We start from the raw sequence: 23,396 nt of genomic DNA, 5'->3' as shown, positions 1-23,396 counted from the left end.
GTCAAAAAAAGGAGCCGAGCGCACGTGCTCGAGGCTCATTAACCCAGCTAACTATCTGTGTCTGCGTCCAGTCATTACCACCATGTGGGCCTAGGGCCCCACGACACAACATTTGGCGACGAGGAGTGGCTGAGCCCCGGTGTGCTACAGCCATTGCTGAGGGGGAGAAAATGCCGCCCGTGCAAAGGGCACCCCCAGAAGAGAGGCCCACGGGGCGAGTGCCGTGCCCCGGGCCTAGTACCTGCTGAGGGGGTGACCGGGAGTCCACCCCGCACCTCTCTAGCCCTGCTGAGGGCTGACGTGCCACAGGAGTGCCCACAGAGAACAAGCGGACCGTGCGGAGCCCATCCGCATCGGCCGCGACTGCCCCGGTGAAGAGAGGCCGTGGGGAGCACACCCGCCACGGCCGCAGCTGACTCCAAAGCCCGTAGGCCAGAGGTGAGCCCGGGTACTGCAAATGACCCCGGGGGGGTCACGCATGCCAGGAGCGACCCCCCTCATGACTGAACATTAGCGGAGTCCACCGCATGGCCATGGTGCCGAAAAGAAAAGACGAATAAGGCAGACCAGCGGAGCCCACCCGCGGCCTGCCTGCAGTGTCCTCCCCCGCGCGGTGTGTGAAGCGTGGCGGCGGGGTGAAGAAACGTTGAAAGAAAAGCACCGCAGCGTGTGACGAGCTGCGGAGCACCGAGTATGGAAAGTGGAGCCCACCCGCCGCTGTGGCCAGAGGAAAAGTGAAGCCGCCCGCCAGACGCGCTGCAAAGAAATGCCCTGTAAGTGAAGCCCACCCGCTGCAATGAGGGATGCTGCCTGGCCTGCCTAAGTGAAGCGGTGAGCGACCGACAGCGTGTGAAGAGCTGCCGGCGCTGGGAAAAATTAGCGGAGCCCACCTGCACACCAGCACCGCACGACCGGACATGGCCCCAGCCCCCACCCCCTGCCCGCGCTCGAAGGGACTGAGGCTGTCGCGGGCAGGGAGCGGGAAAAGAGTACAGAAATGTTGTCACCATTCGAGTGAGCCAGCGGGTGCTCACCCCATACAGCGCAAAGCTTAATCAGCCCCCCACCCTCCCCGAGCAAGGACTGTGAAGCTGGTGGGCAGGGAGGGCAAAGCAAAATGCAGGCAATCACCGCCACCGACGCAGAGCAAGAAGCCCCACCTACGGGGTCCCCTGGCAAACGAGTGAAAGGCCTACAGCATGAGTTGAGCTGCAGGGGCCTGTGGAGTACAGCCCCACATGAGCCCACGAGTGCCTGCAGCAAAGGAAAAGTCAAACACCAGCTGCACTGCGTGGAGGCAAAGGAGGAGACTCACAGAGTGAAGTACACACGCGCAGAGCCACCTCCTTTGCACCATAAGGACTGAAATGCTGGTGCCCCACTGCCCCATGCTGCAAATAAAAAAATAAAAAATGAGGTGACTTACCTGGCCAGCAGAGACTCCAGACCCCTCCGGTCCTGCACACTCCTGGCAACAGCAGGTCCTGCAAGCCCTGGACTCCAAGTACAAAAGAAAAAAAAGACAGGAAAGAAAGTCACCAAGATGAGAAAGCTGCTGCTGAAGAAAAGCCCAAGCTTTAGTGGACACTGGATGGTACTGCACCACAAGAGGCACAGAATCAGCAAACAAGCACAAGACTAGCCAAGGGAAAGCCTACGAGGGAAAGCAAGCCTGCAGCAACGCGGACGGAGACCCATCATCACTGCTGAGGTGACGCCTGGGCGCCACAGGTGCTCACCGCAGCCGCAGAAGAAGACAACCTCACGCTGGACGACGAGGGAGAGTCAAGACGTCCACCGCAAGCAGCAAGATTCAAGGACGACCTACTGGAAGTGCGCGAGTGTACCCCGGACGCGGACGGTACAGGACAGCGCCCAACAGAGTGGAAGCCACACCCAAAGCACCAGAAGACGTGCGAGGCAAGTACCCAAGTGTTTGAAGAAGGAAAAGAAGAAGTGCAACACGCACATGGAACAGCGACGACGCCAAAGAATCTAAAGAAGCGCAAGGAACAAAGCTACACTGAAGATGTACCGCGGCCGGTACCAAGTGAAGCAAGAACTTGTAACCGCAATGCACACTGATGTGCAATGGAAGAATGACGCAAAGTTACCCCGCAGCCAAAAGGAGGCGAAGAAACCACGCACGGTTAACGCCCCACAAAGTTAAAGAGTCTCACCGGCAGCACGCACGAGAAGTGCTCCCACCGGAGAAGATTCAAGGAGAGGTGACGTAACCATCCAGAACCTGAAGAGCGCCGACAAAAGTGCGCCAATGCAAAAGCCGATCACCCCGATGGTCGCCCGAGAAGGAGAAGAGAAAGCAAACCTGCCAACAGGTCACCGGAATGCTGACCCGCCAGAAAGGCGCAGCAAAGGTGTTCTGCCAAGAAGTCAAGGATGAAGATGTCCTACCAGAAGTCGTCTGTGAACTGAGAAATCAGGAGAATGTCGGGAAGAAGACCCGGAGAGATGGACGCACTATCCACAAAAAAAGAAGTAATAGGAGGTAAGAGAGAAGATCGTAATGACCGGTCCAGTCACCGAAGACTGGAGAGAAGACAATGTCCTAAAGACAGGACAAGACCAGACGGAAACAGGCGGAGTGCACGCTGCTTGAAGAAGCCTGGTCAGCAAGACAAAAAGAAAAAAGAAAGGTGACCGCACCGAGTCGCGAAAAGGAGAAGGGAAATGAGCGGCACGATGCTATGAAGAGTAGAATGAAGATAGAAGTCATGTGGCACGACGCCATCACGAACAACATCTGGAAAAGGTGAAGAGAGGTGTGACAAGTCCACACACCTACAAGAAGAAGAGGTGACACACCACAACATCGTGTACAGTGACCTACACGTCCAGGAGAACACCAATGGCACCAGGAACAGAACAGGCACCTATTCACAAGAACCCAACGACCCGTCGACTACAGAAGAGCACAGGCCGGACCATTGGCAACATCCACCTTTGGGATCGAGCGGAAACCTGGATGCGAAGGGAGCTCCGATGGCCTGAACAAGGAGAACTGGCCATTCCACACCAGCCCGTGGAGATCCAAGGGGCAAAGGCCTCAGGGACACCGGTGGCAGAGGGTCCCAACTCGAGAGATGGATCCATCGCCGTCTACCCTGCATGTCCCAGGAAGAAGAGGAACTTGTGCGCAAAGGCAGGAGTCAACAACTACCCTTCAGGTGGAGCTACGGACTTTGTGAGGTAGTACCCTCATCATCTCCTCCATTCACACGCAGACTGTGGAGTTGGAGAAACGCTGTGGAAGAATACCCCTCCCAGTGGAAACCTGATGAAAAGCGGCCTCCGGGAAATCACGTGGCAGGAGAACACCCGAGAGAGGGGCGTCCTAGTGAGAAGGATGTTTTTCAATCACTCCATCCTTTGCAATGTGAAGCCAAGCTGCCGACAGTGAAGAAACCGACGGACCAGCAGAAGACAACATCATCCTAGTCTAACGTCTGGTTATCCTGTTTGGCGTCATCCTCAAAACAAGATCTCAGTGGACTGACCAACACACTTCCACGGCGCAAGTCGAGAAGCGCACGCCCACCGAGAACCAGGACGTCAAGCCCAGAAGAAATAATATTTCAGCAGCAATTTCCACCGTCGTCATCAAGCAAGCAGCTGAAGAGACTCATTGTAAATTTGTAATTATTGTATATTCATGTACTTCCTCCCACAGGTTCGGACTTTTGTCTTTCCTTAATTTTTATCAAACTTTGGGAGGAATGTTGTGTCCTAGCAGACACAGTCTAGTTGCTGAAAGTGTAATGAAACACTTAACACCCACCCACCACTGATGTCACGACATCACATGACACAGTCAATAAAAGGAGCCTAACGCACGTGCTCGAGGCTCATTAACCCAGCTAACTATCTGTGTCTGCGTTCAGTCATTACCACCATGTGGGCCTAGGGCCCCACGACACAACATGTATCTATCTGTCGCTGCTCTTTCTCTCCAGGTCTCTCTCCTCACCCCTCTACGTCCCACTCTCTCTGTCCATGACTCCTTGACACTGTCCGCCTCGTTCTACCTCCTGTAGTTACCTACCTACCTCGGGACTGCTTGTCTTGCGTGTGGGAGCGGGAGTGTGTGGGGGTGGGGGGACAGTTTATAATGCCACAACCCATCAGGAATTTAAGAATCTCGATCGAGGGTAGCGAATATATACCGGCCGCCAGCTAATCAACAGATGTTTGACCGGTGTCCGGATTAAGCGCTACTTTCTTAATTCGTGCTTAAGGTGGGGGAGGGTGGCGAGGGTATGTTGGACCTTAGTACCTCACTAGACACAAACCTTTTGTATCATTAATGGGGGCACGACTCCTGCACTGACGGAGCGGGGATTAATGACATTCACTGCCCGCCTGTTTTGAAAAATACCACTGAGTTAGAATGCAACATTTTAAAGCATTTCAAAAGGATTGCTGAAATTCCCCCCGATAGGAAGCACATTTTCTACACTAAATACACAGGTTTTGTATCGCCTTAATAACGTCGCAGGATTCTGCATTTGCCCATGTTGTGTGTGCAGAAATAAATACCCATTTGAGTACTGCTGGTAAGCTGTGGCAGCTGCAGTTACCTAAATTCAGTGGACACATTTTACGTAACAGGGCTCAGAAGTGACAGCCTACATTGTACTAACGAATCAACTCAAATAAATAATGATCTTGGTTCGCGGAGTTCTCTTGCCATGTTTTTGCATATAAATCTGCCATAATGTATGCACTGGAAGAATATGTCTTTCCACTCCGCCAAAAAAAATCCCGCATACCATCACTCCGCATTTTTAACTCCGCAAAAACCATTACTCCTCATGCCATGATTCCGCAAATTTTCACATAGCATATGACTTCACTCCGCATGCAATTATAACGCAAATGCATGTGTGGTGAAGTCATATACTTTGTAAAAGTACTTTATCTTTATATATATATATATATATATATATATATATATATATATATAAATATATATATATATATATATATATATATGTATACACACATATATATATATATAATTTTAAATAAAAAGAATTTTGTCTTTAAATTTACATTATATTTAGAACTATATTAATAATACACACACACACACATATATATATATATATATATAAATATATATATATATATATATATATATATATAAAACCCTAAAAACGAATTCCACCCTAGTCCCTTAAAATACCCCAGCACCCTTAAACACTAACTCATCCTGACCCTAAAAATACCCCTGTACCCCAAAATCCAAACATACCCCTGAACCCTAAAAATACCCCTGTACCCCAAAACACAAAACAACCCCTGAACCCTAAAAGTACCCCTGTACCCCAAAACCCTAAACAACCCCTTAACCCCAAAAATACCCCTGTACCCCAAAACCCAAAACAATCCCTGAACCCTAAAAATACCCCTGTACCCCAAAACCCAAACCTACCCCTGAACCCTAAAAATACCCCTGTACCCCAAAACCCAAATCAACCCCTGAACCCTAAAAATACCCCTGTACCCCAAAACCCAAAACAACCCCTGAACTCTAAAATTACCCCTGTACCCCAAAACCCAAACCTACCCCTGAACCCTAAAAATACCCCTGTACCTCAAAACCCAAAACAACCCCTGAACCCTAAAACTACCCCTGTACCCCAAAACCCAAAACAACCCCTGAACCCTAAAACTACCCCTGTACCCCAAAACCCAAAACAACCTCTGAACACTAAAAATACCCCTGTACCCCAAAACCCAAAACAACCCCTGAACTCTAAAAATACCCCTGTACCCCAAAACCCAAAACAACCCCTGAACCCTAAAAATACCCCTGTACTCCAGAACCCAAAACAACCCCTGAACCCTAAAAATACACCTGTACCCCAAAACCCAAAACAACCCCTGAACCCTAAAAATACCCCTGTACCCCAAAACCCAAAACAACCCCTGAACACTAAAAATACCCCTGTACCCCAAAACCCAAAACAACCCCTGAACCCTAAAAATACCCCTGTACCCCAAAACGCAAACCTACCCCTGAACCCTAAAAATACCCCTGTACCCCAAAACGCAAACCTACCCCTGAACCCTAAAAATACCCCTGTACCCCTTAACCCTTAAATACCCCTGCACCCCATAACTTAAACCCATATACTTACCTTACAACTTACCTTAAAACATATACTTTTACCAATCATGCTTTTAAAATGATTTTCGTCATAAAAGCATGCGAGATAAAAGCATATAATATATGAAGGCATGCGGAATGAAAAAATGCGGAGTAAAGGTACCTGCGGACTAATGGTATGAGGAGTGAAAGTATGAGGAGTAAAAAATGCGGAGTGATGGTATTTTACCGCACTGGAAATATACTATTCACAACTTTTCTAATGATGTGTTTTTGTGTACAACTAGGCATTTTTTCACTGAATTTTTAGACTTCCGGGCCATGTAAAATTTGTATTTGGTGAGAAAGAATGTATTCTAATTTCAAATAATAAAAGATTCTGACACCTCATTTGCATAGTTGCGGGGCATGTACTGGATTAGTGCTGACTGATGGTTGGAAGCAAGGGAGGTTGAAAGTGTGGGACAGAGGTTGTGATTGCTCTAGCCGTCCGGGTTGGCAGGAATCTGTTTATCCTCATGATGACAAGCCCTTTCTCGTTCAATCACTCGCTCAAAACCTTTGTGCTGCATTTACTGCTAGGCAGTCATGGCCAGCGGAAGGCGGGGAGAGATGTCGCATTGGGGGGGTGCCGCACGGGGGGTCGCGCGTGGGTGGAGGGAGGGGGGGTATTAAAATAAATGTTAAAAATCCGACCTCAGGCTGAGGTCCTGAGCAGGTCCGCGCCGCCGCCGGGTCCTTTAGCGCCTACCACCCCTCTCAGCCAATCCTGGTGCTGCTGGCTAGGTTTAGGGCATGGCTATTCTTTGCCCGCCGCACGCCCATTAGGAGCCCGATGGGCTCCAAATGGGTATGCGAAAAAAGTCAAAACACAAGTGCGCATGAGTGGGCACGGTGCGAAAATTCGCCCTCCGTCCCCACTGATGCGCACTTGTGTTGTGCTGCTGCCTGTTGCTCCCCACTGGTCTGACAATCATGCCAGTCGACACGACGCCAGACTGCCCACCCACTTCAGACTCTGAAGGGGGGGGCGTTCCGACGTCATGCGGACTGACATGATTGTCAGTTCTCCCTCGGGTCTTTGAACTTAAGTAAACTGATTCAGTTTACTTAAGTTCAAAGACGCCTAGCGAGCTGCGGGCGCGGGGGCTACGCCCCCACGTCCCAATGAACGCACCGTGGCTGGCACAGATGTGCACCTGTTTATAAGGGATCATCCTATCTAAAACATATGCACTTAACTCGATATTTCCCAAAGTTAATGAATGCGCTTCAAACAGCAAATCACAGAAACAGAGAGAGGCAACCACTGTCCACTGTTTCAAATCCTGCTGCCTGCAGTTGATGCATTAACTCCAACATTCCCTCTGTGTCCTGCATCAGAGCACAGATAAGGAAACAGCCCCAGGTTTATGTACTTCATAAAGTAAGCTAGGATTCAAGTGAGTGTGATCTTCTGAGTAATGACTATGTGTAATATATTCTAGGGGCCGTAGGTGACATTTATCTCATTACAGAACAATCTACTTCTGTTACTTATTGTGAGAAGTTGATTGTTAGTTGTGAGGGATGGGGCACCCGTCTCAAGCAACAGCCACAATCCTTGTCAAGGTGAACCACAAAAAGTCACTAAATGAACCTGTGCTTAACCCTCTGAATGTTTGACACAAAATCAGCCAGGCTTAACTTAGAGGCAATATGTAAAGTATTTATACAGGCTTTAAACAGTAATAAATTGAAAACACAAAAACAAAAAAAATTCCACACCAACTTAGAAACATAGTATACATTTCAATTAATTATTTGATACCAAAATGACAAATATCCAATCAGTAGAACTGGAGAAAGTCACCATTTCAGACCAACTACGATGGAGCCCAGGCCAGCCATTGGATCAAGTTTGACGCGCTGGAGATTGAACCTTATGATTTTGGTGCACAGTCTGTGTGGCGTTGGTCTGCGAGGCTTTGTGTCATCCAGCGCCTGATCTATGAAGCTATGCTACAAGGCTTTGTGGGGCTTTGTGTTGCTATGTATCAGTTCAGACGAGCTCTGCGGTGAGGCTTTTGTTGCTTGGGTTGCTCAGCATCGGTTTTGATGAAGCTGGCATCTGTGCGATGAGGCTTTATGGGACTTTGCACCACAATGCATCAATTCTGATGAGGGTGGTAGCTGTGCGATGAGGCCTTGCGGGATTTGCACTGCTCTGCATCAGTTCCGATGAAGCTGGCAGCTGTACAGCGAGGAACTTCACCTCATGCTAAATTTGGTGGAATCTTCAGATAGGCCAGGAGGAGCTCTCTCCGAGGCCAACCAAGAGCCCAGGACCAGTGGATGTATCACTTGGGGATCAGGAACTCAGTCCAGCAGAGGCCAGCAGGTCTCAAGTAGGTCCAGTTGCAGGTCCAGGTAGGTCCTGGGCAGCAAGTCAAATGGAGAGTAACAGAGAGGCCTTTGTGGCTTGTTGTGTCTCTGTACCTCAGAACAGGAGGTCAGTCAGCTGATCCTTAGAGTCACTCAGGTAAGCAATGAAAGGAGCAGATCCAGCCTTCCTTCTCAGACAGCAAGACAGGTCTCAGGCAGCAGGGCAGTCCTTATTCTGTAGTATCCACAGGTCCAGGAATACCCTGAAGAGTTGGTCTGATGATCCAATATTTATACCTCTGGCTGGCTTTGAAGTAGAAGACACTTTCAGACTCCCCCTCTCCCATCTGGTTCTGGACTTTCCTGCCTCCCTGCCACGGCTTTACTGGGTCTGTGGTCTTCTTTGTGTGTGTGCTTCAGCAGTGTCTTTGAAAAGCACAGGTGACAGCTCCACCCCTTCTTAGGATTGTCCATCCTGCCAAAACCTAGTCCCTCTATTGTGTGGCTGTCTGGGAGGAGTACTCAACGTTCAACTACTAACTACACCTAGTGATGTGACCCAAGAAATAGGTTCCAAGCACAGAAAGGTTAAAACAGAAAATGCCTACTTTCGAAAAGTGCAAATGACACAGAGGTTGGACGGAATGCAGAGCAAATCAAGAGATCTGGGTTAAATCCATTGTTCTATTGCTCACCATGCCACCCCAGTTTAGACCCAACCATATGCAAATCAGTCTTTACCCGGCGCCTCATGGGAACAGTCCAGCCCGACCTACCAAGCCAGGTCCTCACTGGACCGGAAACTAGCATCCTGGGACTGGTTTCGGCGGCATCACCCCTCATCAGCCAGGCTAGCTTGAATCCAGTGGAACAGTGAGCCTGGGACCCACGTCTGGGCATACCAGCGCACTTAGGGCGAGAATGCAGAAGACACACAGATGATGGAAGGCATGCAGAGCAAATCAAACATTCACCCCCAGTCAGGAGATTTGAGTTAAATCTATTGTTATTTTGGTTACTGTGCCACTACACTTTAGCCCCATCCATATGCAAATCAGTCTGGGCCCTGTGCCAAATGGGAGCAGTCCAGCCCAAACTACCAAGCCATGTCCTCAATGGCCCGAAAGCAAGCATCCTGGGACCGATTTCAGGTAAACACCCCTCATCAGACAGGCTAGCTTGAATCCATTGGAACAGTGAGACCGAGATCCACATCTGGGCATAACCGGAGCACCCTGTGGCTTGACAGTTCGGGCTGGACTGCTCCCATGAGAAATAGGGTCAAGACTGATTTGCATATGGTCGGGTCCAACCTGGGGTGGTGTAGTGGGCAAAAGAACAATCGATTTAACCCAGATCTCTTGACTGGTGTATACCCGAAATGCCTTGGGTTTATGACATCATGATCACCCAGGCCTGGATGGGCATGTCTCTGGCATTTGAAGCTCAGAATTCCCCAGCCTTTGTTTGTAATGGATCAATAAAACTTTTGAAATAAAGAAGGAGAACGCGTATGAATATTGGAATTCAAGTTTGTTGTCTTAATTAAGTAATAGAGCAGTGCAACATGAAGCCGGAGCGTGACAACGCTGCACATATTTGTTAATTGATTATTGTGCCTTTGGCACATGCCACCTTTCTGGTTTGCACACAATAAAGGATTATGGAGGAGAGTCAAAGTATTACAGTTGATTTAAAATTCGGAGTGAATCCCACAACTTTTCTCACTTCATTTTCTAAATTTTGTCCCACCACTTGTTTGCACCCAGACATTCTATTGAAAAAGCAGCATAATATCACTTTGACAGAGGCGCCCTGGGGACATGGGGACTCACTCGGCTCATTTTGCTCGAGTCGAACTGTTTTACATGTTCGAACATCAGCTAATGGACGAATGTTGGTGCATAGGGAATTGTTAACATGTGTAGATTTTACTATTTTGAAGAAGGGTTTCTTCAATGTTTTCCTAATTGTTTTTTATTGTTGTCTTGAACCGTTTTGTTCACATTTTACATTTTGATAAAGTTTATCAATGGGGAGTACTGGTTGGGAGCGGTTGCATTTTGGAACTGTTTTTTTTAAGGCATCTCTTTCATTTATTTGTTAGGATTTGTAATGGGCTGCTCCTGATTGGGTTTTCTCGGGATAAAAATGAGGGGTTTTATTGGCACATGGCCTCATTAGTTTCACACACGGAAGACCGCTAGCTGAGAGCACCGGGTAACTGTTTTGAGAGGTTGCACAACGGGGATCGTGTAAGTTTATTTGATGGAGTTTTGATATTCCATCTTCGAGGCACTGACTCCTTTTCTTTTAGTTTGTGTTTTATTCATTTCTAGGAAGGTGTGCACACTGTCGTTCAGTTTCACTTTGGTATATAGCAGGGAGCACAAGCACGTTCAGATGTGGAGTTCACTGGTTATTGGGAATTTAAGGTTGCACCAGAGGTGTAATTTAGAACGTGGTGGATTTGTTTGGCTTCCCTGGTATTTTTTGTAATCACTCAGAGAAAACATTTGTATTTTCACAGTGAGCATGTTTGTTGTGGAGCCAGTTGTGTTAGTGCATTATGGTTGTTGTAGGAGTGTTTTTGATATATCTGATTCCCTACATCGCTTATATGTGTCCTTATATTACAGCTACCCCTGAAGAAGGGCCCTCGGCCCGAAATGCATTTGGTTTATGACATAACTAGTTTACCCGCCGCGCGTTGCTGCGATCTCAGAAGCAATTAAATTTAAGGAAACTTTTAATGACAACATTCAATTTACATTGTGTCATTTTTATTGATTATTGGAACTTATCCATTTTAATATGGAAAACATTTTAAAGTATTGTTTTAACTCTGTTTATTTATTCAAGTGCTTGTGGATACACAATATTTTTTGTTTTTCTTTCTGGTGCGCACACAAATAAATCAGAAGGTTTTCCGACGCGTGAGCTGGCCACATACAGTTGTCCATGTGAGAAGCACAAATTCTCCAAATCTAGTCCACACACTTGTAGCGATTGTCCTTGTGCTTTGTTGATGGTCACTGCAAAAGCGAGTCACACCGTAAACTGTAAACGTTCAGTATTGGAAAGATTATGTGGGCCCTGGGGGGCCAGGGGGCCGATATTTAACTCATTTTTCTTATTTTTATTTTTTTTGCCAGAAACCTTCGCGGGAGTGTACTCAACAACTTTTAACAATTTTTTTTGTTTGCCAGAAACCTTCGCGGATGAATGGTGTAGTAATGCATAAAGGACAAACAGACATACTTTCGTTTTTATATATATAGATGACTACCCAGGACATTATGGGAATTCTGTTGTGCTATGGATGAAGGCCTAGATGGGCATGTCTCTGGCATTTAAATCTCAAGAATTCACCAGCCTTTGTTTGTAATGGATCAATAAAACTTTTGAAAGAAAGGAGTACACAGATGAATACTCTACTACGTTGAGCATTGGATCATTCTAGCTTAGCAGACTGGGGACACCACCTTTCCCAAAAGAACAAATCAAGAGTCTGGACCACAATCTTGATTTTAAAGAGCAAGCACGTAAGGTGGCAACCTGCTGTTATGGGATTCTAAGAATGTTAAGAAAGATCCTTCCCTTGCTACTTTTCTCTGCTAGAAGATTGCTGGTCCAAGCATTGATCCTGTCATGCCTTGACTATGCTTATGGTTTATATCTGGGAGCCCACTCATCACCACCAAAAAATTGCAGATAGTACAAAACTGCACAGCACGTCTGCTTACGAATACTTCCAGGCGTCTATCAGCTAAGCCTGCGCTTGCTTCGCTTCATTGGTTGCCGATTCAAGAGAGAATCCAGTTCAAGGCTTTGTGTATTACACGCAAAGCACTCTCAGGTAAAGGCGGCCCATTATCAACTCCTTTATTCAACCCTACCACTCTAATAGGGCTCTAAGATCAGGTAATAAACAATTGGCGGTAGTCCTAAAAATATGAAATATAAGCAGCGAAGGCCATGGCTTCTCGTACATCACCACAAAACTGTGGACTCTTTTGTCTCTTGGTATTCGCCTTGAGCCAAATTACCTGACCTTTCGAAAGCAGTTAAAAACGTATCTGTTTCCCTAATTACAGCCCAAACTGAAGCTGCACTGCTACTAACGCTGGGATGCTTTCGGGTAGCCATGCGCTTTAGAAATGCATTCTCAATCATTCATATTGGAATTCAAGTTTCTTGTCTAAATTGAGGAATAGAGCAGTGCAACATGAAGCAGGGATGTGACAATGTTCCAGATATGTGTAACTTTTTAAAAGTGGCATTTTTAGATGTGCAACTTAAAATCCAACTTTGGCATATGAGACACCAAACTTGAAATAAATATATTTTTCTGATTGGCAATGGCACACATAAAATGTAATAAAGTAAACCCAATGTTAACCTATGAGAGATATAGGCTTTGCAGTAGTGAATAACTACATTAAGAGTTTTTAATTCCCTGAACATATAAAACTGAAAAGTACATGTGCAACTTTTAAAATACAAAAACAACAGTTGATGGACAGAATGCAGAACAATGTCATACATTCACCCCAGTACAGAGATCTGGGCCTAAATCCATCGTTTTTTTGCACCCCACACCACCCCAGTTGGATCTAGGCCCAGATCTCTGTACTGGGGTGAATGTATGACATTGTTCTGCATTCTGTCCATCAACTGTTGTTTTTGCATATGTCACCCTGAGTGGGATGGGTATGCTCAGATGTGAGTCCCATGCTCTCCACACCACTGGAGTCAAGCTATCCTGGCTGAAGATGGCTGATAGCCAGAAACCGGTTCTAGGATGCTTGATTCTGGTCCAGGAAAGACATGGCTTGGCAGTTCAGGCTGGACTGTTCCATGAGGCACAGGGTCAAGGCTGATTTGCATATGGCTATGTCTGAACTGGGGTGGTGTGGGGTGCAAAAGAACTATGGATTTAGGCCCAGATCTCTGTACTGGGGCGAATGTATGACATTGTTCTGCATTCTGTCCATCAACTGTTGTTTTTGCATTTGTCACCCTGAGTGGGATGGGTATGCTCAGACGTGAGTCCCATGCTCTCCACACCACTGGAGTCAAGCTATCCTGGCTAAAGACGGCTGATAGCCAGAAACCGGTCCTAGGATGCTTAATTCCGGTCCAAGAAAGATATGGCTTGGCAGTTCAGGCTGGACTGTTTCCATGAGGCACAGGGTCAAGGCTGATTTGCATATGGCCATGTCTGAACTGGGGTGGTGTGGAGTGCAAAAAAACGATGGATTTAGGCCCAGATCTCTGTACTGGGTTGAATGTATGACATTGTTCTGCATTCTGTCCATCAACTGTTGTTTTTGCATTTGTCACCCTGAGTGGGATGGGTATGCTCAGACGTGAGTCCCATGCTCTCCACACCACTGGAGTCAAGCTATCCTGGCTAAAGACGGCTGATAGCCAGAAACCGGTCCTAGGATGCTTGATTCCGGTCTAGGAAAGACATGGCTTGGCAGTTCGGGCTGGACTGTTCCCATGAGGCACAGGGTCAAGGCTGATTTGCATATGGCCATGTCTGAACTGGGGTGGTGTGGAGTGCAAAAACACAATGGATTTAGGACCAGATCTCTGTACTGGGTTGAATAAATGACTTTGTTCTGCATTCTGTCCATCAACTGGTGTATTAGCATTTGTCACCCCGAGTGGGATGGGTATACTCAGACGTGTGTCCCATGCTCTCCACACCACTGGAGTCAAGCTATCCTAGCCTGAAGACGGCTGATAGCCAGAAACCGGTCCTAGGATGCTTGATTCCGGTCCAGGAAAGACATGGCTTGGCAGTTCGGGCTGGACTGTTCCCATGAGGCACAGGGTCAAGGCTGATTTACATATGGCCATGTCTGAACTGGGGTGGTGTGGAGTGCAAAAAAACGATGGATTTAGGCCCAGATCTATGTACTGGGGTGAATGTATGACATTGTTCTGCATTCTGTCCATCAACTGTTGTTTTTTCAACTTTTAAAATACACAGCTTCTTGCCCTTGGGGCTTTCCAGGACCTACCTTAGGGGTGAATTATATGTATCAAAAAGGGAGGTTTGGGCCTGGCAAGCTCATCTGTTATAAGTATTTGCTCATTCAGACCTGATGTAATCGTTCGTTCTACCACTATGTCTGCAGAAACTCATTTTTCCGGGATGTAAAAAGCTATTTGAAGACATATAACTAAATAGTGGCTGGAACACTGCCCTGTTGGACTGACACTTTTTGCAGGATCTTCCCTAAATGTTTGCCTTCTGTTGATGAACCAATTTTTTTGGCATTGTGGCTCTGTGCTCTTTTTCTCTGCTAACCAGTGGTAAAGTGCTCTCTCCCTAAAACATTGTACAATTGGTATCTATCTGACTGGTACATTAAATTGACTTTTATGTCGCTAGTAAATGGTATTACATGTACCCAGGGCCTGTAAATGTAGTGCTACTCGTTGGCCTATAGCACTCATTGGTCACCCACTAAAGTAGCCCTTTAAAACAAGTCTCAGACCTGCAACTGCAGCCTATGGTACAGTTTTAACTGCCATTTCAACATGGCAAAAACACACCTCTTGCCAGGCCAAATCCTTCCTTTTTATCATTTAAAACGTCATCCCTAAGGTAGGCCGTAAAGGGTCATAGAGAAGGGTGCATTGTATTCAAAAAGTAGGACAAGTGTTCTCAAGTTTCACATGTCCCAGTAGTTAAAAACTCATAAAGTAGATGTTTACTGCTGTAAGGCCTATCTCACCCACTGACTAACAATGAGTTAGCTTATTACATTTAATAAGTAATAACTTTTGATTGAAAACAAATTGAAACATGGTGTTTGCACTCAAATTATTCGTAATTTTAAATCCGCGTTAATGATAAGGTCATTTTTGTAAGTCACCATCCTTAATATGCCAATTTTAAAAACATTGGCATTTTCTTGTCCTAACTATTTGTGCCTTCGGCAAATGTCCTGGGTTTAATTATTGTAAATGGCTCTGTTGTTGGAGTTCTATATTCCTTCCAGGCGCTGACACGATAGGCGTTAGGTGTGGACAAGATGAGCCATCTTGCCAGGATGGCTGGGGGTGTAGGTATGCCTCTCCTTACTTATTCTTCAAAGGGATTACCTCCAGCACACACACAAGAACCAGACACTAGTCTTTTGTAACTCTAGACATCTTGTAGCCTTAACACGGGACAATAATTATTTTACAGAACAAGATTGGAGGTTGTATAGGGAATCCCCTCACTTCAAAGCCTGGCACTAGGTATAACTATCTGACCCCCAGAACCACTTACCAGTACACTCCTGTATCTGTGGATATTACAGAAGGACGACTGCCTTGCTCCCCAGGGGACTGCCCTGCTGCATGAGGTCAGCCTTGCTCCCTAGAGGACTATGTTTTCCTACCAGAGAATTGCCCTGCTGCTTGAGGACTGCATTGACCCCCAGAGGACTGTCATTCTGCTTGAGGACTGTCCGGCTCTCTGAGAAAGAACACTAGACGTGTCCCCTTCATCCCAGGATACCTGGGGGACTCCATGGGTTAGCTGGCTGAAAAACTGTCTGAGCAACAGGGACTTAAGGCTCCTGCAACTGTCGAGCTGCACTAGGACTGCAACTGGACCTGCCTGAGCTATGCTGGCCTCTGCTGTAGTGAGTTCCTGAACCTCAAGAGGTGCCACCCCAGGACCTGGACCATTGGCTGGCATCAGGTGAGCTCATCCTGTAAAGAAAGGTGAAGTTATGAGGTTTTGGGATCCTTGCCACAGTGAACAGGCCGGTTCTCACCAAGGCTCTGCCGCCAGTGATAACCAGCAGTATGTAGCTCCAGAGACCCAACTCTTCATGCTACAGTGACCACCAGCGTGAGAATTGTCCTTCGCATTCCAGCAATGACAGTTCTTGGTGACCAACAACGCAAAGCTCTAGAAACAAGGGACTGTGACACCAGACCGGGTCCTGTGCTACAGTGCTGACCCTTTGTGATGGCAGGGCTGCTCTTCATGCTACAGTGATGACCACCTGCAGTTCTGTGCCTGCTCCTCATGAACTCCTTCAACATGAATGTAACTCTTCCTGTCAGTGTTGGACCTGGCCATCTCTGCAGAGTCAACCCCAAACGTTTGCCTTTTGACCTCCTCTTTTTGGTGAATTTGTATATATTGACCTATGCCTCTGTCCACTTTACCACTGCTAACCAGTGGTAAAGTGCTTGTGCTCTCTCCCCTAAACATGTTTAAAGTGGCTTACACCTGAGTGGCATATTTAAAGTACTGTAGAGTGGTATACAATATACCGGGGACCTATAAATCAAATGCTACTCGTGGACCGGCAGCACTTAATGTGGCACTCACCTAAGTAGCCACTTAAACATGTCCCAGGCCTGCCATTGCAGCCTGAATGGATTTTTAATCTGCCAGTTCGATTTGGCAATACAACCCACTTGCCAAGACTTAAACTCCACTTTTGTTGCATAGACTTCAGCCCTATGGTATACCCTAGGTAACCCATAGGGAAAGATGCATTTTAATTAATAGGTTGGACATGTACTGTTATGTTTTACAAGTTTTACATGTCATGTTAGAAAGAAAAAACTTCTACATTCATTTTTTACTACTGTGAGGCCTACATGTCCCATTGGAAGATATTGGGTTGCCTTATTACATTTAATAAGTGCTAACCTGCGATTGAGACCAGGCAATCATTTCATTTTTATTCTATGAAATTGCAATTAAAAATCCTCTTTAATTATAAAGTTGATTTTTAAACTACAATTTTGAAAATGCCACTTTTAGATAGCTACTAACAACTATAGGGTTTTAGCCCAAAGGACCAAGGCCAGGTAGGGCTGTTCAAAATTCAAAACACAACACAAACACCTGGTCCGTGCTAGCCTACACTCCATCTATATATGGAGTAACGGGCAGACTATTAATTTATCTGTCTGAATAGAATTTTTATTCAATAGTCTTTAAATTAATACAAAACAATTTTTTCAAAAGACTGAAAAAGAAACACATATTTCTCAAATTGACACAGAAACCATCACATATAAATAACAGAATTTGCAGTCAGAAACAAATTGGACATACATCAAAATAACATTTATTTGGAACAAATTACAATAAACAACAAGATCACTAAATAAATACAAACATGAATCAAAACCAAAAAACATTTAAAGCTTGCATCATCTGTAAAAAACACAAAAGTGATTGAGAAAAGTGTCCAATTTTATGGACTAAACTTGTTATTTCAGCAAGAATATCACAATAGTATTAGAAATAATTAATTATTCTTTAATACATCCAACACTCAACACATTTAGATTTAACTAAATGCCTCCCAAAATGCCAACGCATTTCAAGATCCAGGCTGGATTGTACTGGGACTCTCGTCAGTGCTTCAAACAAATGATCGGGATATTCTAAAGAAACAAAAATTGGACAACGTGATGCAACAACAGCATCAACCCCAAACTGCCTTTCTCTCTCATATATATTGCTGATTTATTATGTACCTGATTCTTGAAGTAGGAGCAGCCGCTCCAGTTTGTTGATTCTATATGTCAGTGGACTTGTTCTACTATAGCTTTAAAGCGCCACATGCACACTATTAAATGTGTATAATTCAGCAAGGCGCATGGACCATCAACCGCATATACAATATTTTTTGATTTGCAGTTTGTAAACTCTGAATGTCGCCATTTGATGCCAACATGGAAAAATTCAGCGCCCTCGATTGTGGAATCACAAGCCCCACACATGCTGCATTGTAGGTGAAAGCTGGATTACCTCGTTAAGAAGATTAGTTGCACAAAGACGCAAAGCATCGCCGTCAGCGTCGGTTGTGTTAGCAATGTTCGAATTGGATGGTACCTGTGTGCCACTTTTCTCTTGTACCTCACCGTCAGAATTTTGCGTCTGTGAGATCTCAATGAATGCCTTCATTAGAATTGGTAGCCGCTGGGGACAACACTGCGCATGGGCCTTTACCAGGTCCAGCAAAGCATCAACATCCATTGGCATGACTGATGGGAGTGTGAGACAGATGTCTAACATGCATTCTTCTCCACATAGCAGGCATTGTAGAACAGGTAACATGCAATCTTACCAGATTGGTCTGAATGACATAAACCATGTGGTATTTAATTCTCTTAATCGAGTTAATCCCAAAATGTGGACTATGCGCTCACGACACTTCATCGCCAGAAGAGTGTTCTCCATGGTGAACTGGGTATAGCTGGTGATTTGGCTTGCCATATCGGAGCAAAAGGAGCAAAAATAGTATCCCTGCTACGAGTCCCAAAATGAGAGGCAGTACGCCAAACACAGAGTGCACGAAGTTTTGAAAAATTCCTAGGACTGCTTCAAAAGGTCCTAACAGTACCTAATAAATTGTCTTAAATACATGTACAATACTACTCGTAACAGACATGTTTAAGATACGACCTAACATTTCAGAGAAATGTATAGGGCAGATTGTAGTTGATAGGGTGTGTATCTCTGCAGAAGTCCTTGCGACTTGCAGATCATAGGTTACTTTGGCCAGGGTCAATGGGACAGTTTTTCGTAAAAGAATGGCTTTCATTCTGCTCAATGTATCAATTCGTATAGAAGAGATGTTCAGTGAAGGTTATGACAGCGATCCCCTGTCTGTCTTAGTTTTTGGAAACAATACTTGCATACAGCAACTGATCCTGGCTAACACAGTAACTATGTAGGCTAAACCTGGCAACATGCCACAGCAGCTATGATCATTCAACATAATGTAACTTCCATTAGAAAGTTTCCTAAAAATTGGATTGATCACAGCAGCTGGTGAATGTTGCAGGTGGCAGGATAAGTTGTTTGAGGAACCATCGCAGGCCACGTGTACGTTTATACCTTGACATAGGAGAGAACCGATTAGTGCGTTTTCACAATTATTGCCACTAAGAAACACTTCTTTCCCCCACTCCAACATCTGTGTGTGTAAGGTAATTCCCAGGATGTCTTGATGTATTCTTTACCCAACCGATCATATAGGCCTGCTGGTATATGTTTTAAGCAATACTGAAAATGGAAAATTGTAACAGGCAGAGTGATTGTACTGTGTAATATCCATTCAAAAGCTAGTTTTTTAATGACTGTAAATGGCAATCTTTCGAGTTTTTCACTGTTCAGCACGATATAGTCTGCTCCCCTCTGTGCCAATTTAATTTGTTTATCTGTGAGATTAAATTCAGAAAACCATGATGTTGTGTTGATTAAACGCCAAGGCACATAGCCTGAACAAAGGTTTTGTAATGTCCAGCCTAATAGCATTATAGAACACAATTGCAACATGACCAAGTCCTATTCCATTATGTCTATGGCAGAGGATACTATGCTGTCCAAAGAATGTCTTCTGGATGACAGTCGTTAACCCTTTGTGAACTACAGAGAGAGTTATCTCCAAATTAATACGATCAATTTCTCGTATTTGTTCTGCAGTCTCTGCTTGCATAATCTTCCATGCTTCATTATAAATGGCATAGATATCAATGTATATAAAACGTTTATGATGCGGTTTTTTCGGTCCTTGTAAAAAGTCCCTCAGGTCAGCGCCATCTTTAAGTAAAGATAAGTGTTATTTTACTTACTTCAGTGTAGACTTGTGTAGCCACTCAAGGCACAGTTTCCCTACAATGTATGATGTTACGATCCCTGGATGCTGTCTTTGAACATATCTTGGATCTAGACTAGAGAATTTTAACCCCCGTGTCTTATTCAGAATCTATCTTCCCAGTTGTTAGTGTCTGTGGGCCAGATTAACCATTTTTTCCAATCAGGATCTGTTCTGTTGTGAAACAAAACAGTATGTACGTCGACCACCCCCTCTGTAGTGTTACTACTATCAGGTGTAGGTGTAGGTATGGATGGTTTGTTTAAATCTTTAATCTTGGCTAACCCAAGATAAGATGTCTGTTGAACAGTGTCATTCAAAAACATTATTTGCTCTGGGATGATGCAGGCTCTAAGTAAAGCTTCTAATCTCTGCACTTGCCAGTCTGTTATGCCCCAGTGAGTTTTTGTCTCAATTGTGTCTTTCCAAAAGTCAAAACCGAATGTCGACAGGTGAGCACAAAAGACAGCAGAATAAATTTGCTTTGTATTTGTCAACATACTTTTCATTCCTGTCCTATTAACATTTTTAAAGTAAAATGATTCTGGATTTGAAATCTTATACTCTGAAAAGTATGGAAATATGCCCAAAAATGTTTTTGAGCTACCCTTTGGTGGTGTAGGACAATGTTCCCATTGGTTATAAGTAAATACAATTTCTAGGATTTGCAGATTGATGCAAGAAATGATGACCATAGTGATTATAACAATACATTTGTTCATAATCTGATGAACCTTCTAAGTATTCATGATTTGTACATTTTGCAGACATTTCTAAGTCTGACATCATATTATTAAAAGCCTCAAGTCCCAGTCATCAGAAAAGGTACTAGATGGAACAAAGTCACTCAAGGAAATCTTGAATCGGTGTAGAATCTTCAGCAGCTCCGCTGGACCAAGAATGTCATATTCAATTCTGCCCGAAGCTATACCACCTGGTAAAGGAACTGCTGTGATGTTCACTGATGACAAGTCTCTTTGTTCACGATGAGATGATTTGTGTGGCTTGAGGAGTAAGTTGATGTTCTTACTTGCTGTGTCCTTTTTGACATATCTTCCATTTATCAGCATTCCCAAAGTAAATACAAGAGCCAACTAAATTAGAAGAAATAGTACACCCAACATAATCCAAAGTGAAATCAGATAAAGTCTTTTCCAGTTGATGAAAAAGTTATGTTGCTTGTTCTTTGAAGGTTCTTTTAGCTGGTGCTGTTTCAGGATCACTGGGATCCTTGGAAAACGTATCAAAGTTAATTAAATAGCCAGAGGCAGTTCAGTCAATTGTAGGGATTGTATCTGGATTGGGTGAAATCGCTGGAACCACTTGATCTCTTGTTACATTTGTATAGTCAATTGTTATTTCATTGTAGACAGATGTTTCTTGACAAACTGTTCTTTGGGTCTCATGAGGTACAAGTTCCATGGCTTTGCTACATAGTCCTTCTTTTTGCACTGCAGATTCTTCAAAGGTGATTAGTATTTCAGTTTTAACCTCTTGGATAGTAGCCCGATTCGGGGCGTCTGCTACATTTTTGGAGTCCACTTGGCCTACTACTTATGATCGGCCACATGATGTGGTTTGACCAGGTCGATGGACATGAACCTGTTCTCCTTTCGTCCAGCAAAGGGCGGCAGTAACACTGTTCTTGATCCGTGGATGGCTAGGACAGGTGCTGGTTGTCTGTAAGAATGCCCAAATTCCTTCTTGTCTGCGATCTATTCTCTGACCAGATCTCCAATCTTTGGAATCCAGACAGGTCTTGCTGGGGCAGATGGTTTCTCTTCAGTGGTTGTTGGCTTCACGAGTACCTTACTTTGTTTGGATCTTATTTCATTTAAGTCATGCAAAACAGCCAAATGACCTTTGATATCAAAGGGTTTTTGTTCCACCACTGAAGTGTGACAATTGAGGTCCTGCACAATCATTCTAGTTCGAAAAAGGATTTCATATGGAGTGATACCCCCTAGAGAACTTTGTTAAGACTACGTTAAACACTTATTAGATGTTTGACCCACCTGTCACCGAGCCTAGTACCCAAGCAGTTATAGATTGCTTTATGCCCCGGTTTTTTCTCTCCACTACCGAATTTCCCTCAGGATGGAATGGACTAGAATACCGCAATGCAACGCCTATGTTGGCCATGGCCTCTATGTAAGCTCGAGTGCTAAACGCAGGACCCTGGTCAGAATGTAGCGTGCCGACTGTGTATGTTCCTATAAAGATTAGCAAATCTTTTATAACAGTTCGAGCATCAGCCGAATGCTGTGGCCACATCCAAATGAATCTTGAGCATGAATCCACTGCGACCATGATATATTTATAGTTACCATTCCTCTGTAAGGGACCACTGTGATCCAGGTAAACGCAAGCTAATGGTTTATCTGAAATTAACAAAGGTGTCTTCGAAAGGATGTTTCACAGTAAAGACTTTCATCTTGTGGCAGATTTCACATTCCAAAACATAGTTTCTGGCCTGTTTCCTCATGCACAGCCACCAGTATTGCTGTTTTAATAATAACACTGTGGCGGAAACACCTGCGTGTGCAGAGGCAAGCCCTTCATGTGCTGCTAAGATTAGTCCTAATCTACGTTCCATGTTTGGAATTACTCTATCCCCCACTCCAGGGATTCGAGCAAACTGAACATGATTTGCATCAGTTACGTATGAGTATTTGAGTGGAAAGCCTTTTGGTAATGTTTTAGCACTGGCTTTGCTTGTGGCATTGACAGCTAGCATTATTTTGCTGTCTATTTTCATTTTTGAATGAGTGATTGCAGCTACGAAAGCTGTTTGTACAGCTGCCTTCGCTGCATCATCAGCCAATAAATTCCATACAACCTGAACGCCATCACATTGATGACTCAGTGTATGGATCACCTGAGCTTTTTGTAGTTCTTGTTGTAACTGAACTACTTGTTCCCAAAGCAACTTATGATTGATTGTGCCACCTTTTGCATCTTTGTAACCATTTTCAATCCAGTCCTGCAAGTATTTATTTTAAGATTGAACTCAATATTATGAATCGCACACTATGAGTGTGGGGAATTCTTGATCAGTATTTTCAAGTGCCATCTTGAATGCTTGTAGTTCAGCTCCCTGAGCTGTACAATCTCCTAGAGATTGAGTTTCAGTGACCATAGGTCAGAATTTTCTATCTCACAAGCTACCTTTAACGCTCGCGCATGCAGCACTATAAGCTTGTTTACCCCCAATTACAGGCTGTGCTGATCCGTCAGTATGAATGATACAT

This window comes from Lissotriton vulgaris, chromosome 3_1 (genome assembly GCF_964263255.1).
Source record: "Lissotriton vulgaris chromosome 3_1, aLisVul1.2, whole genome shotgun sequence".
Classification (NCBI taxonomy): Eukaryota; Metazoa; Chordata; class Amphibia; order Caudata; family Salamandridae; genus Lissotriton; species Lissotriton vulgaris.
The sequence above is the reverse complement of the archived record's forward strand: the minus strand, read 5'-3'. Positions refer to the sequence as shown.